Source organism: Pristiophorus japonicus, unplaced genomic scaffold, assembly GCF_044704955.1.
Source record: "Pristiophorus japonicus isolate sPriJap1 unplaced genomic scaffold, sPriJap1.hap1 HAP1_SCAFFOLD_215, whole genome shotgun sequence".
NCBI lineage: Eukaryota > Metazoa > Chordata > Chondrichthyes > Pristiophoridae > Pristiophorus > Pristiophorus japonicus.
Window position 1 is genome coordinate 152,181 of NW_027251854.1, and position 14,257 is coordinate 166,437.

Genomic DNA, 14,257 nt, shown 5'->3' on the forward strand with positions numbered 1-14,257 from the left:
ACTTGGGTTCAAACCCAGCACCGACACTAGGGTTCAAACCCAGCCCCGACACTAGTATCCAAACCCAGCCCCGACACGAGGGTTCAAACCCAGCCCCGACACTAGGGTTCAAACCCAGCCCCGACACTAGGGTTCAAATCCAGCCCTGACACTAGGGTTCAAACCAAGCCCCGACACTAGGCTTCAAACCCAGCCCTGACACTAAGGTTCAAACCCAGCCCCGACACTAGGGTCCAAACCCAGACCTGAGACTGGGGTACAAACCCTGGCCGACACTAGGGTTCAAACCCAGCCACGACACTAGGGTTCATACCCAGCCCCGACACTAGGGTTCAAACCCAGCCCCGACACTTGGGTTCAAACCCAGCCCCGACGCTAGGGTTCAAACCGAGCCACGACACTGGGGTTCAAACCCAGCCTCGACACTAGGGTTCAAACCCAGCCCCGACACTAGGGTTCAAACCCAGCCCCGACATTTGTGTTCAAACCCAGCCTCGACACTAGGTTTCAAACCCAGCCTCGACACTAGGGTTCAAACCCAGCCCAGACACTGGGGTTCAAGTTCCAGCCTCGACATTAGGGTTAAAACCCAGCCTCGACACTCGGGTTCAAATCCAGCCCCGACACAAGGGTTCAAATCCAGCCCCGACACTAGGGTTCAAACCTCTCCCCGACACTAGGGTTCAAACCGAGCCCCGACACGAGAGTTCAAACCCAGCCCCGACACTAGGGTTCAAACCCAGCCTCAACACTGGGGTTCAAACTCAGCCCCGACACTAGGGTTCAAACTCGGCCCAGACACTAGGGTTCAAACTCAGCCCCGACACTGGGGTTCAAACCCAGCCCCGACACTGGGGTTCAAACCCAGCCCCGCCACTGGGGTTCAAACCCAGCCCCGACACTGGGGTTCAAACCCAGCTCCGACACTAGGGTTCAAACCCAGCCCCGACTCTAGGGTTCAAACCCAGCCCCGACACTTGGGTTCAAACCCAGCCCCGACACTGGGGTTCAAACTCAGCCCCGACACTTGGGTTCAAACCTGTCCCCGACACTAGGATTCAAACCGAGCCTCGACACTGGGGTTCAAACCGAGCCCCGACACTACGGTCAAGGCCCAGCCCCGACACAGGGATTCAAACCCCAGCCCCGACTCTGGGATTCAAACCCAGCCCCGATACTGGGGTTCAAAGCCAGCCCCGACACGAGAGTTCAAACCCAGCCCCGACACTAGGGTTCAAACCCAGCCTCAACACTGGGGTTCAAACTCAGCCCCGACACTCCGGTTCAAACCCAGCCCCGACACCAGGGTTCAAACCCAGCCCCGAGACTTGGGTTCAAACCCAGCCCCGACACTAGTGTCCAAACCCAGCCCCGACACGAGGGTTCAAACCCAGCCCCGACACTAGTGTCCAAACCCAGCCTCGACACTAGGGTTCAAACGCAGCCCCGACTCGAGGGTTCAAACCGAGCCCCGACACTGGGGTTCAAACTCAGCCCCGACACTAGGATTCAAACCCAGCCTCGACACTGGGGTTCAAACCGAGCCCCGACACGAGGGTCAAGGCCCAGCCCCGACACAGGGATTCAAACCGAGCCCCGACTCTGGGATTCAAACCCAGCCCCGATACTGGGGTTCAAACCCAGCCCCGACACTGCGGTTGAAACCCAGCCCCGACACCAGGGTTCAAACCCAGCCCCGGCATTTGGGTTCAAACGCTGCCCCGACACTGGGGTTCAAATCCAGCCCTGACACTAGGGTTCAAACCCAGCCCCGACACTAGTGTCCAAACCCAGCCCCGACACGAGGGTTCAAACCCAGCCCCGGCATTTGGGTTCAAACCTGTCCCCGACACGAGGGTTCAAACCTGTCCCTGACACTAGGGTTCAAACACAGCCCCGACACTAGGGTTCAAACCTCGCCCTGACACTTAGGTTCAAACCCAGCTCCGACACTAGGGTTCAAACCCAGCACCGAGACTAGAGTTCAAACCCCTCCCCGACACTAGGGTTCAAACCCAGCCCCGACACGTCGGTTCAAACCCAGCCCCGACACTAGGGTTCAAACCCAGCCCTGACACTGGGGTTCAAACCCAGCCCCGACACTAGGGTTCAAACCCAGCCTCGACACTAGGGTTCAAACCCAGCCCCGATACTGGGGTTCAAACCCAGCCCTGACACTAAGGTTCAAACCCAGCCCCGACACTAGGGTTCAAACCCAGCACCGAGACTAGAGTTCAAACCCCTCCCTGACACTAGGGTTCAAACCCAGCCCCGACACTTAGGTTCAAACCCAGCTCCGACACTAGGGTTCAAACCCAGCACCGAGACTAGAGTTCAAACCCCTCCCCGACACTAGGGTTCAAACCCAGCCCCGACACTAGGATTCAAACTCAGCCCCGACACTTGGGTTCAAACCCAGCCCCGACACTTCGGTTCAAACCCAGCCCCGACACTAGGGTTCAAACCCAGCCATGACACTGGGGTTCAAACCGAGCCCCGACACTAGGGTTCAAACCCAGCCACGACACTAGGGTTCAAACCCAGCCCCGACAGATGGGTTCAAACCCAGCCCCGACGCTAGGGTTCAATCCGAGCCACGACACTACGGTTGAAACCCAGCCCCGACACCAGGGTTCAAACACAGCCCCGAGACTTGGGTTCAAACCCAGCACCGACACTAGGGTTCAAACCCAGCCCCGACACTAGTATCCAAACCCAGCCCCGACACGAGGGTTCAAACCCAGCCCCGACACTAGGGTTCAAACCCAGCCCCGACACTAGGGTTCAAATCCAGCCCTGACACTAGGGTTCAAACCAAGCCCCGACACTAGGCTTCAAACCCAGCCCTGACACTAAGGTTCAAACCCAGCCCCGACACTAGGGTCCAAACCCAGACCTGAGACTGGGGTACAAACCCTGGCCGACACTAGGGTTCAAACCCAGCCACGACACTAGGGTTCATACCCAGCCCCGACACTAGGGTTCAAACCCAGCCCCGACACTTGGGTTCAAACCCAGCCCCGACGCTAGGGTTCAAACCGAGCCACGACACTGGGGTTCAAACCCAGCCTCGACACTAGGGTTCAAACCCAGCCCCGACACTAGGGTTCAAACCCAGCCCCGACATTTGTGTTCAAACCCAGCCTCGACACTAGGTTTCAAACCCAGCCTCGACACTAGGGTTCAAACCCAGCCCAGACACTGGGGTTCAAGTTCCAGCCTCGACATTAGGGTTAAAACCCAGCCTCGACACTCGGGTTCAAATCCAGCCCCGACACAAGGGTTCAAATCCAGCCCCGACACTAGGGTTCAAACCTCTCCCCGACACTAGGGTTCAAACCGAGCCCCGACACGAGAGTTCAAACCCAGCCCCGACACTAGGGTTCAAACCCAGCCTCAACACTGGGGTTCAAACTCAGCCCCGACACTAGGGTTCAAACTCGGCCCAGACACTAGGGTTCAAACTCAGCCCCGACACTGGGGTTCAAACCCAGCCCCGACACTGGGGTTCAAACCCAGCCCCGCCACTGGGGTTCAAACCCAGCCCCGACACTGGGGTTCAAACCCAGCTCCGACACTAGGGTTCAAACCCAGCCCCGACTCTAGGGTTCAAACCCAGCCCCGACACTTGGGTTCAAACCCAGCCCCGACACTGGGGTTCAAACTCAGCCCCGACACTTGGGTTCAAACCTGTCCCCGACACTAGGATTCAAACCGAGCCTCGACACTGGGGTTCAAACCGAGCCCCGACACTACGGTCAAGGCCCAGCCCCGACACAGGGATTCAAACCCCAGCCCCGACTCTGGGATTCAAACCCAGCCCCGATACTGGGGTTCAAAGCCAGCCCCGACACGAGAGTTCAAACCCAGCCCCGACACTAGGGTTCAAACCCAGCCTCAACACTGGGGTTCAAACTCAGCCCCGACACTCCGGTTCAAACCCAGCCCCGACACCAGGGTTCAAACCCAGCCCCGAGACTTGGGTTCAAACCCAGCCCCGACACTAGTGTCCAAACCCAGCCCCGACACGAGGGTTCAAACCCAGCCCCGACACTAGTGTCCAAACCCAGCCTCGACACTAGGGTTCAAACGCAGCCCCGACTCGAGGGTTCAAACCGAGCCCCGACACTGGGGTTCAAACTCAGCCCCGACACTAGGATTCAAACCCAGCCTCGACACTGGGGTTCAAACCGAGCCCCGACACGAGGGTCAAGGCCCAGCCCCGACACAGGGATTCAAACCGAGCCCCGACTCTGGGATTCAAACCCAGCCCCGATACTGGGGTTCAAACCCAGCCCCGACACTGCGGTTGAAACCCAGCCCCGACACCAGGGTTCAAACCCAGCCCCGGCATTTGGGTTCAAACGCTGCCCCGACACTGGGGTTCAAATCCAGCCCTGACACTAGGGTTCAAACCCAGCCCCGACACTAGTGTCCAAACCCAGCCCCGACACGAGGGTTCAAACCCAGCCCCGGCATTTGGGTTCAAACCTGTCCCCGACACGAGGGTTCAAACCTGTCCCTGACACTAGGGTTCAAACACAGCCCCGACACTAGGGTTCAAACCTCGCCCTGACACTTAGGTTCAAACCCAGCTCCGACACTAGGGTTCAAACCCAGCACCGAGACTAGAGTTCAAACCCCTCCCCGACACTAGGGTTCAAACCCAGCCCCGACACGTCGGTTCAAACCCAGCCCCGACACTAGGGTTCAAACCCAGCCCTGACACTGGGGTTCAAACCCAGCCCCGACACTAGGGTTCAAACCCAGCCTCGACACTAGGGTTCAAACCCAGCCCCGATACTGGGGTTCAAACCCAGCCCTGACACTAAGGTTCAAACCCAGCCCCGACACTAGGGTTCAAACCCAGCACCGAGACTAGAGTTCAAACCCCTCCCTGACACTAGGGTTCAAACCCAGCCCCGACACTAGGATTCAAACCCAGCCACGACACTAGGGTTCAAACCCAGCCCTGACACTGGGGTTCAAACCCAGCCCCGACACTAGGGTTCAAACCCAGCCTCGACACGAGGGTTCAAACCCAGCCCCGATACTGGGGTTCAAACCCAGCCCCGACATTAGGGTTCAAACCCAGCCTCGACACTAGGGTTCAAACCCAGCCTCGACACTAGGGTTCAAACCCAGCCCTGACACTAGGGTTCAAACACAGCCCCGACACTAGGGTTCAAACCCAGCCCCGACACTGGGGTTCAAACACAGCCCCGACATTAGGGTTCAAACCCAGCCCTGACACTTAGGTTCAAACCCAGCTCCGACACTAGGGTTCAAACCCAGCACCGAGACTAGAGTTCAAACCCCTCCCCGACACTAGGGTTCAAACCCATCCCCGACACTAGGTTCAAACCCAGACCTGAGACTGGGGTACAAACCCTGGCCGACACTAGGGTTCAAACCCAGCCACGACACTAGGGTTCATACCCAGCCCCGACACTAGGGTTCAAACCCAGCCCCGACACTTGGGTTCAAACCCAGCCCCGACGCTAGGGTTCAAACCGAGCCACGACACTGGGGTTCAAACCCAGCCTCGACACTAGGGTTCAAACCCAGCCCCGACACTAGGGTTCAAACCCAGCCCCGACATTTGTGTTCAAACCCAGCCTCGACACTAGGTTTCAAACCCAGCCTCGACACTAGGGTTCAAACCCAGCCCCGACACTTGGGTTCAAACCCAGCCCCGACACTGGGGTTCAAACCCAGCCCCGCCACTGGGGTTCAAATCCAGCCCCGACACTAGGGTTCAAACCTCTCCCCGACACGAGGGTTCAAACCGAGCCCCGACACGAGAGTTCAAACCCAGCCCCGACACTAGGGTTCAAACCCAGCCTCAACACTGGGGTTCAAACTCAGCCCCGACACTAGGGTTCAAACCCAGCCCCGACATTTGTGTTCAAACCCAGCCTCGACACTAGGTTTCAAACCCAGCCTCGACACTGGGGTTCAAGTTCCAGCCTCGACATTAGGGTTAAAACCCAGCCTCGACACTCGGGTTCAAATCCAGCCCCGACACAAGGGTTCAAATCCAGCCCCGACACTAGGGTTCAAACCTCTCCCCGACACGAGGGTTCAAACCGAGCCCCGACACGAGAGTTCAAACCCAGCCCCGACACTAGGGTTCAAACCCAGCCTCAACACTGGGGTTCAAACTCAGCCCCGACACTAGGGTTCAAACTCGGCCCCGACACTAGGGTTCAAACTCAGCCCCGACACTTGGGTTCAAACCCAGCCCCGACACTGGGGTTCAAACCCAGCCCCGCCACTGGGGTTCAAACCCAGCCCCGACACTGGGGTTCAAACCCAGCCCCGACACTAGGGTTCAAACCCAGCCCCGACTCTAGGGTTCAAACCCAGCCCCGACACTTGGGTTCAAACCCAGCCCCGACACTAGGGTTCAAACCCAGCCCTGACACTAGGGTTCAAACACAGCCCCGACACTAGGGTTCAAACCCAGCCCCGACACTGGGGTTCAAACACAGCCCTGATACTAGTGTCCAAACCGAGCCCCGACACTGGGGTTCAAACCCAGCCTCGACACTAGGGTTCAAACCAAGCCTCGACACTTGGGTTCAAACGCAGCCCCGACACTAGGGTTCAAACCGAGCCCCGACACTGGGGTTCAAACTCAGCCCCGACACTTGGGTTCAAACCTGTCCCCGACACTAGGATTCAAACCCAGCCTCGACACTGGGGTTCAAACCGAGCCCCGACACTACGGTCAAGGCCCAGCCCCGACACAGGGATTCAAACCCCAGCCCCGACTCTGGGATTCAAACCCAGCCCCGATACTGGGGTTCAAAGCCAGCCCCGACACGAGAGTTCAAACCCAGCCCCGACACTAGGGTTCAAACCCAGCCTCAACACTGGGGTTCAAACTCAGCCCCGACACTCCGGTTCAAACCCAGCCCCGACACCAGGGTTCAAACCCAGCCCCGAGACTTGGGTTCAAACCCAGCCCCGACACTAGTGTCCAAACCCAGCCCCGACACGAGGGTTCAAACCCAGCCCCGACACTAGTGTCCAAACCCAGCCTCGACACTAGGGTTCAAACGCAGCCCCGACTCGAGGGTTCAAACCGAGCCCCGACACTGGGGTTCAAACTCAGCCCCGACACTTGGGTTCAAACCTGTCCCCGACACTAGGTTTCAAACCCAGCCTCGACACTGGGGTTCAAACCGAGCCCCGACACGAGGGTCAAGGCCCAGCCCCGACACAGGGATTCAAACCGAGCCCCGACTCTGGGATTCAAACCCAGCCCCGATACTGGGGTTCAAACCCAGCCCCGACACTGCGGTTGAAACCCAGCCCCGACACTAGGGTTCAAACCCAGCCCCGGCATTTGGGTTCAAACGCTGCCCCGACACTAGGGTTCAAATCCAGCCCTGACACTAGGGTTCAAACCCAGCCCCGACACTAGTGTCCAAACCCAGCCCCGACACGAGGGTTCAAACCCAGCCCCGGCATTTGGGTTCAAACCTGTCCCCGACACGAGGGTTCAAACTGTCCCTGACACTAGGGTTCAAACACAGCCCCGACACTAGGGTTCAAACCTAGCCCTGACACTTAGGTTCAAACCCAGCTCCGACACTAGGGTTCAAACCCAGCACCGAGACTAGAGTTCAAACCCCTCCAGACACTAGGGTTCAAACCCAGCCCCGACACGTCGGTTCAAATCCAGCCCCGACACTAGGGTTCAAACCCAGCCCTGACACTGGGGTTCAAACCCAGCCCCGACACTAGGGTTCAAACCCAGCCTCGACACTAGGGTTCAAACCCAGCCCCGATACTGGGGTTCAAACCCAGCCCTGACACTAAGGTTCAAACCCAGCCCCGACACTAGGGTTCAAACCCAGCACCGAGACTAGAGTTCAAACCCCTCCCTGACACTAGGGTTCAAACCCAGCCCCGACACTAGGATTCAAACCCAGCCACGACACTAGGGTTCAAACCCAGCCCTGACACTGGGGTTCAAACCCAGCCCCGACACTAGGGTTCAAACCCAGCCTCGACACGAGGGTTCAAACCCAGCCCCGACACTGGGGTTCAAACCCAGCCCCGACACTCGGGTTCAAACCCAGCCCTGTCACTAAGGTTCAAACACAGCCCCGACACTAGGGTTCAAACCCAGCCCTGACACTAGGGTTCAAACCGAGCCCCGACACTGGGGTTCAAACCCAGCCTCGTACACTAGGGTTCAAACCCAGCCTCGACACTAGGTTTCAAACGCAGCCCGGACACTCGGGTTCAAACCGAGCCCCGACACTGGGGTTCAAACTCAGCCCCGACACTTGGGTTCAAACCTGTCCCCGACACTAGGATACAAACCCAGCCTCGACACTGGGGTTCAAGCCCAGCCCTGGCACTGGGGTTCAAACCCAGCCCCGACACTAGGGTTCAAACCCAGCCACGTCACTAGGGTTCATACCCAGCCCCGACACTAGGGTTCAAACCGAGCCCCGACACTTGGGTTCAAACCCAGCCCCGACGCTAGGTTTCAAACCGAGCCACAACATTGGGGTTCAAACCCAGCCTCGACACTAGGGTTCCAACCCAGCCCCGAGACTAGGGTTCAAACCGAGCCCCGACACTGGGGTTCAAACCCAGCCTCGACACTAGGGTTCAAACCTAGCCTCGAAACGAGGGTTCAAACCCAGCCCCGACACTGGGGTTCAAACCCAGCCCCGACATTAGGGTTCAAACCCAGCCTCGACACTAGGGTTCAAACCCAACCTCGACACCAGGGTTCAAACCCAGCCCAGACACTGGGGTTCAAGTTCCAGCCTCGACATTCGGGTTCAAACCGAGCCTCGACACTCGGGTTCAAATCCAGCCTCGACACTAGGGTTCAAACCCAGCACCTACACTGGGGTTCAAACCCAGCCCCGACATTTGGGTTCAAACCCAGCCTCGACACTAGGTTTCAAACCCAGCCTCGACACTAGGGTTGAAACCCAGCCCAGACACTGGGGTTCAAGTTCCAGCCTCGACATTAGGGTTAAAACCCAGCCCCGACACTAGGGTTCAAACTCAGCCCCGACACTGGGGTTCAAACCCAGCCCCGACACTGGGGTTCAAACCCAGCCCCGACACTGGGGTTCAAACCCAGCCCCGACACTAGGGTTCAAACCCAGCCCCGACTCTAGGGTTCAAACCCAGCCCCGACACTTGGGTTCAAACCCAGCCCCGACACTAGGGTTCAAACCCAGCCCTGACACTAGGGTTCAAACACAGCCCCGACACTAGGGTTCAAACCCAGCCTCAACACTGGGGTTCAAACTCAGCCCCGACACTAGGGTTCAAACTCGGCCCCGAAACTAGGGTTCAAACCCAGCACCTACACTGGGGTTCAAACCCAGCCCCGACATTTGGGTTCAAACCCAGCCTCGACACTAGGTTTCAAACCCAGCCTCGGAACGAGGGTTCAAACCCAGCCCCGACACTGGGGTTCAAACCCAGCCCCGACATTAGGGTTCAAACCCAGCCTCGACACTAGGGTTCAAACCCAACCTCGACACCAGGGTTCAAACCCAGCCCAGACACTGGGGTTCAAGTTCCAGCCTCGACATTCGGGTTCAAACCGAGCCCCGACACTCGGGTTCAAACCCAGCCCCGACACTGGGGTTCAAACCCAGCCCCGACACTGGGGTTCAAACCCAGCCCCGACACTAGGGTTCAAACCCAGCCCCGACATTGGGGTTCAAACACAGCCCCGACACTAGGGTTCAAACCCAGCCCTGACAGTTAGGTTCAAACCCAGCTCCGACACTAGGGTTCAAACCCAGCACCGAGACTAGAGTTCAAACCCCTCCCCGACACTAGGGTTCAAACCCAGCCCCGACACTAGGATTCAAACCCAGCCCCGACACTTGGGTTCAAACCCAGCCCCGACACTTCGGTTCAAACCCAGCCCCGACACTAGGGTTCAAACCCAGCCCTGACACTGGGGTTCAAACCGAGCCCCGACACTAGGGTTCAAACCCAGCCACGACACTAGGGTTCAAACCCAGCCCCGACAGATGGGTTCAAACCCAGCCCCGACGCTAGGGTTCAATCCGAGCCACGACACTACGGTTGAAACCCAGCCCCGACACCAGGGTTCAAACACAGCCCCGAGACTTGGGTTCAAACCCAGCACCGACACTAGGGTTCAAACCCAGCCCCGACACTAGTATCCAAACCCAGCCCCGACACGAGGGTTCAAACCCAGCCCCGACACTAGGGTTCAAACCCAGCCCCGACACTAGGGTTCAAATCCAGCCCTGACACTAGGGTTCAAACCAAGCCCCGACACTAGGCTTCAAACCCAGCCCTGACACTAAGGTTCAAACCCAGCCCCGACACTAGGGTTCAAACCCAGACCTGAGACTGGGGTACAAACCCTGGCCGACACTCGGGTTCAAACCCAGCCACGACACTAGGGTTCATACCCAGCCCCGACACTAGGGTTCAAACCCAGCCCCGACACTTGGGTTCAAACCCAGCCCCGACGCTAGGGTTCAAACCGAGCCACGACACTGGGGTTCAAACCCAGCCTCGACACTAGGGTTCAAACCCAGCCCCGACACTAGGGTTCAAACCCAGCCCCGACATTTGTGTTCAAACCCAGCCTCGACACTAGGTTTCAAACCCAGCCTCGACACTAGGGTTCAAACCCAGCCCAGACACTGGGGTTCAAGTTCCAGCCTCGACATTAGGGTTAAAACCCAGCCTCGACACTCGGGTTCAAATCCAGCCCCGACACAAGGGTTCAAATCCAGCCCCGACACTAGGGTTCAAACCTCTCCCCGACACTAGGGTTCAAACCGAGCCCCGACACGAGAGTTCAAACCCAGCCCCGACACTAGGGTTCAAACCCAGCCTCAACACTGGGGTTCAAACTCAGCCCCGACACTAGGGTTCAAACTCGGCCCAGACACTAGGGTTCAAACTCAGCCCCGACACTGGGGTTCAAACCCAGCCCCGACACTGGGGTTCAAACCCAGCCCCGCCACTGGGGTTCAAACCCAGCCCCGACACTGGGGTTCAAACCCAGCTCCGACACTAGGGTTCAAACCCAGCCCCGACTCTAGGGTTCAAACCCAGCCCCGACACCAGGGTTCAAACCCAGCCTCAACACTGGGGTTCAAACTCAGCCCCGACACTAGGGTTCAAACTCGGCCCAGACACTAGGGTTCAAACTCAGCCCCGACACTGGGGTTCAAACCCAGCCCCGACAATGGGGTTCAAACCCAGCCCCGCCACTGGGGTTCAAACCCAGCCCCGACACTGGGGTTCAAACCCAGCTCCGACACTAGGGTTCAAACCCAGCCCCGACTCTAGGGTTCAAACCCAGCCCCGACACCAGGGTTCAAACCCAGCCCCGAGACTTGGGTTCAAACCCAGCCCCGACACTAGTGTCCAAACCCAGCCCCGACACTAGGGTTCAAACCCAGCCTCAACACTGGGGTTCAAACTCAGCCCCGACACTCCGGTTCAAACCCAGCCCCGACACCAGGGTTCAAACCCAGCCCCGAGACTTGGGTTCAAACCCAGCCCCGACACTAGTGTCCAAACCCAGCCCCGACACGAGGGTTCAAACCCAGCCCCGACACTAGGGTTCAAAGCCAGCCCCGACACGAGAGTTCAAACCCAGCCCCGACACTAGGGTTCAAACCCAGCCTCAACACTGGGGTTCAAACTCAGCCCCGACACTCCGGTTCAAACCCAGCCCCGACACCAGGGTTCAAACCCAGCCCCGAGACTTGGGTTCAAACCCAGCCCCGACACTAGTGTCCAAACCCAGCCCCGACACGAGGGTTCAAACCCAGCCCCGACACTAGTGTCCAAACCCAGCCTCGACACTAGGGTTCAAACGCAGCCCCGACTCGAGGGTTCAAACCGAGCCCCGACACTGGGGTTCAAACTCAGCCCCGACACTTGGGTTCAAACCTGTCCCCGACACCAGGTTTCAAACCCAGCCTCGACACTGGGGTTCAAACCGAGCCCCGACACGAGGGTCAAGGCCCAGCCCCGACACAGGGATTCAAACCGAGCCCCGACTCTGGGATTCAAACCCAGCCCCGATACTGGGGTTCAAACCCAGCCCCGACACTGCGGTTGAAACCCAGCCCCGACACTAGGGTTCAAACCCAGCCCCGGCATTTGGGTTCAAACGCTGCCCCGACACTAGGGTTCAAACCCAGCCCCGACACTAGGGTTCAAACCCAGCCCCGACACTAGTGTCCAAACCCAGCCCCGACACGAGGGTTCAAACCCAGCCCCGGCATTTGGGTTCAAACCTGTCCCCGACACGAGGGTTCAAACTGTCCCTGACACTAGGGTTCAAACACAGCCCCGACACTAGGGTTCAAACCTAGCCCTGACACTTAGGTTCAAACCCAGCCCCGACACTAGTGTCCAAACCCAGCCCCGACACGAGGGTTCAAACCCAGCCCCGGCATTTGGGTTCAAACCTGTCCCCGACACGAGGGTTCAAACTGTCCCTGACACTAGGGTTCAAACACAGCCCCGACACTAGGGTTCAAACCTAGCCCTGACACTTAGGTTCAAACCCAGCTCCGACACTAGGGTTCAAACCCAGCACCGAGACTAGAGTTCAAACCCCTCCAGACACTAGGGTTCAAACCCAGCCCCGACACGTCGGTTCAAATCCAGCCCCGACACTAGGGTTCAAACCCAGCCCTGACACTGGGGTTCAAACCCAGCCCCGACACTAGGGTTCAAACCCAGCCTCGACACTAGGGTTCAAACCCAGCCCCGATACTGGGGTTCAAACCCAGCCCTGACACTAAGGTTCAAACCCAGCCCCGACACTAGGGTTCAAACCCAGCACCGAGACTAGAGTTCAAACCCCTCCCTGACACTAGGGTTCAAACCCAGCCCCGACACTAGGATTCAAACCCAGCCACGACACTAGGGTTCAAACCCAGCCCTGACACTGGGGTTCAAACCCAGCCCCGACACTAGGGTTCAAACCCAGCCTCGACACGAGGGTTCAAACCCAGCCCCGACACTGGGGTTCAAACCCAGCCCCGACACTCGGGTTCAAACCCAGCCCTGTCACTAAGGTTCAAACACAGCCCCGACACTAGGGTTCAAACCCAGCCCTGACACTAGGGTTCAAACCGAGCCCCGACACTGGGGTTCAAACCCAGCCTCGTACACTAGGGTTCAAACCCAGCCTCGACACTAGGTTTCAAACGCAGCCCCGACACTCGGGTTCAAACCGAGCCCCGACACTGGGGTTCAAACTCAGCCCCGACACTTGGGTTCAAACCTGTCCCCGACACTAGGATACAAACCCAGCCTCGACACTGGGGTTCAAGCCCAGCCCTGGCACTGGGGTTCAAACCCAGCCCCGACACTAGGGTTCAAACCCAGCCACGTCACTAGGGTTCATACCCAGCCCCGACACTAGGGTTCAAACCGAGCCCCGACACTTGGGTTCAAACCCAGCCCCGACGCTAGGTTTCAAACCGAGCCACAACATTGGGGTTCAAACCCAGCCTCGACACTAGGGTTCCAACCCAGCCCCGAGACTAGGGTTCAAACCGAGCCCCGACACTGGGGTTCAAACCCAGCCTCGACACTAGGGTTCAAACCTAGCCTCGAAACGAGGGTTCAAACCCAGCCCCGACACTGGGGTTCAAACCCAGCCCCGACATTAGGGTTCAAACCCAGCCTCGACACTAGGGTTCAAACCCAACCTCGACACCAGGGTTCAAACCCAGCCCAGACACTGGGGTTCAAGTTCCAGCCTCGACATTCGGGTTCAAACCGAGCCTCGACACTCGGGTTCAAACCCAGCCTCGACACTAGGGTTCAAACCCAGCACCTACACTGGGGTTCAAACCCAGCCCCGACATTTGGGTTCAAACCCAGCCTCGACACTAGGTTTCAAACCCAGCCTCGACACTAGGGTTGAAACCCAGCCCAGACACTGGGGTTCAAGTTCCAGCCTCGACATTAGGGTTAAAACCCAGCCCCGACACTAGGGTTCAAACTCAGCCCCGACACTGGGGTTCAAACCCAGCCCCGACACTGGGGTTCAAACCCAGCCCCGACACTGGGGTTCAAACCCAGCCCCGACACTAGGGTTCAAACCCAGTCCCGACTCTAGGGTTCAAACCCAGCCCCGACACTTGGGTTCAAACCCAGCCCCGACACTAGGGTTCAAACCCAGCCCTGACACTAGGGTTCAAACACAGCCCCGACACTAGGGTTCAAACCCAGCCTCAACACT